This window comes from Alligator sinensis, unplaced genomic scaffold (assembly GCF_000455745.1).
Source record: "Alligator sinensis unplaced genomic scaffold, ASM45574v1 scaffold1181_1, whole genome shotgun sequence".
Classification (NCBI taxonomy): domain Eukaryota; kingdom Metazoa; phylum Chordata; order Crocodylia; family Alligatoridae; genus Alligator; species Alligator sinensis.
In genome coordinates this window covers 503,428-505,618 of record NW_005842945.1, presented here as the reverse complement: position 1 = coordinate 505,618, position 2,191 = coordinate 503,428, and the positions used below count along the sequence as shown (strand labels likewise).

The window sequence follows — 2,191 nt, the reverse complement described above, 5'->3', positions numbered from 1 at the left end:
CTAGCCGTTTAAAATTTCGTGCGACTTCCGCCCAAGTCAGAGAACTTTGAGCATGCTGCAGAGTGCCTCTAAAGAGATCTGACTTGCAGCTGAGCTGATTGATAGACTGATCACCTATCGATTCTTCTCCCTGTCGCTGAGCGCAACCCTCGATGTACCCTTTCCCTGCCGGCTTAATTTGTGGACGGATTAGCTGGCCTGAGCCTTGCCAGCTGGAGCAACTCACATAGTTGTTCAAGCGACCGGACCACCTGTGTCGCGGCTACAAGCGGCGTAAGTAAAGTTTTTGCAACCAATAAGCTGTGTCTGCCTCTCCGTTCACCAGCCCACCCAAACGAACGAGTGATATTTGAATCATCTTGAGTCGGCTCCGGCCGTCCGAGACAGCACCTTGAACTTATCCTTGTTAAATTGCATCCTATTCTGATGTGCCCACTTCCCCAGTCTATCCAAATCTGCCTGGATTCGCTCCCTGCCCTCCAGTGTATTTACTAAGCCCCGTAGTTTGGTGTTGTCTGCAAATTTGGACAGAATGCTTTCAATCCCCTCATCCGAATCACTGATGAAGATATTGAACAGCACTGGTCCAAGGACAGAGCCTTGGGGAACACCACTGCTCACATCTCTCCAGAGAGAAACCGCCTCATCCACCACCACTCTCTGGGTGCGTCCCATAAGCCAGTTTTTCACCCACCTTACTGTGAAAAAATCTGCATCATAGCTACTCATTTTGTCCATCTATTGGGGCTTCACTCCTAGACTGGCTGCTGATCAGAATTAAAGAGCCCAGTCTACCCTATCATGGATTGGACTTCAGTTCCACAACTTTTAGGTGGCATTTCCTCCACAGGGGGTAAGACTAGTACCCCCCTCTAAAGTACTCTTATGCACAAAGTCATTGGCACCCTAAAGATTGTTAGGTTGTTTATCTGCTGCCCAGCACTCAGTGTTAACAGTCGCAGGTAGTTCTGGCTACTGTATATTATGGTAGCAGTTTTTACTTTCCCTGAAATAAGACTTTTGTCCTGATTTGGTTCCTTTCCACCCTAAGGACAATACCATGTTCAAGGAGCAGGTGCCCTCCCTCCCCTGCTGCAATGCCACATATCCTCAACCGGGTCACTCCTTTCTGGTGTAAAGCAAGGAAAAGTAGGCTACACATACACATCCCTTTGATCACCCTGGCACCTTGCTTCCTTTATGGGTTCAGAAGGGGTCTCAGTAAGCAGTGGTGTAGCAGGCTGGCAGTGCCAGCTGCCACGGTGCAGGTGGCCACAGATGGATCTGGGATTTTGAAAAGGTGGCATGGCTCATTGTCATGTGCAATACAGCACACATTTTTCTCTGGTTAACAAGAAGCTAGTGCCGTGGGTTGGCACTGTAGTATTCAGTTTAAAATAGAAGCAAGAACAAATATCACTATTGGAATGTCCATTAATTTGCTCAATTATGTATTATGTTAATAAAGACAACAAACTAGACATAAGAGGGCAAAGATGCTGCGCTGTTAGTTTGGTTGTTGTCACACTGACTGTACGTCTCATTTACTCAAGAGTTGTTAAAAGCTAGCACCTTGGGCCTCTCGACAACAGTGTCTCGGTACATCTGGGGCAGTCGTGTCTATGCCCCACTTCTGCTTTGTGGCCAGAGCTAAAGCCCAAGCAGAGGCTGCAAAGCTGGGATAGGTGGGACGGGCTGCCATCGCGGCACAGGAGAAAGAAGCATTTCAACGAAGAACCTCGAGACCTTTGAAGAGGAGAGAGGGGGGCACTAACTAACACCTGCGGAGGGGAGAGATTAGCAGGACTCGAGGAGCTGATAAGGGCCCTGAGGCCGCTCGACCCCTCGGCGCTGCCTGAACAGAGCCGCGCCGCCCCGCGCCACCAGGCCCCCGGGATGGGGGGGAACTATACGGGCCGCGAGCTGGGGTCGAGCCCCCCACGGACCTAGCTGCGCATGCGCGGCGGTGGAGCCCGGCCAGACTCCATCTCCCAGCAGCCCCCGCGGCGCCGGAAGGGCCGGTTGCCTGGTGAGAGCTGCGTGGGGCCGCTCCGCCTTGTCCGCCCGTTCTTGGCAGGTGCGTGCGCGGCTCTCCCGGGCCCGGGCGCGTCCCGCTGTGGGGGCGGCGAGTTGGGGGGTCGCGTCAGGCCCGGCCCGGCCGCCTGTTGGGGTCGCGTCAGGCCCCGTCCTC

The 2,191-nt window shown here is 53.4% G+C and overlaps 1 protein-coding gene across 2 annotated transcripts in view; it reads left to right on the top strand.

Moving 5' to 3' along the window:
• Positions 1–1,982: 1,982 nt before the first annotated feature.
• Positions 1,983–2,191, top strand: part of ENKD1 (enkurin domain containing 1) — a 17,109-nt gene continuing 16,900 nt past the window's right edge. The window contains exon 1 of one of the 2 annotated variants that reach the window (XM_006036301.3): positions 1,983–2,077. The gene's annotated coding sequence lies outside the window, so the exon portion shown is untranslated. The remainder of the gene's footprint in view (positions 2,078–2,191) is intronic. The other variant, XM_006036299.3, reaches the window with a different exon arrangement.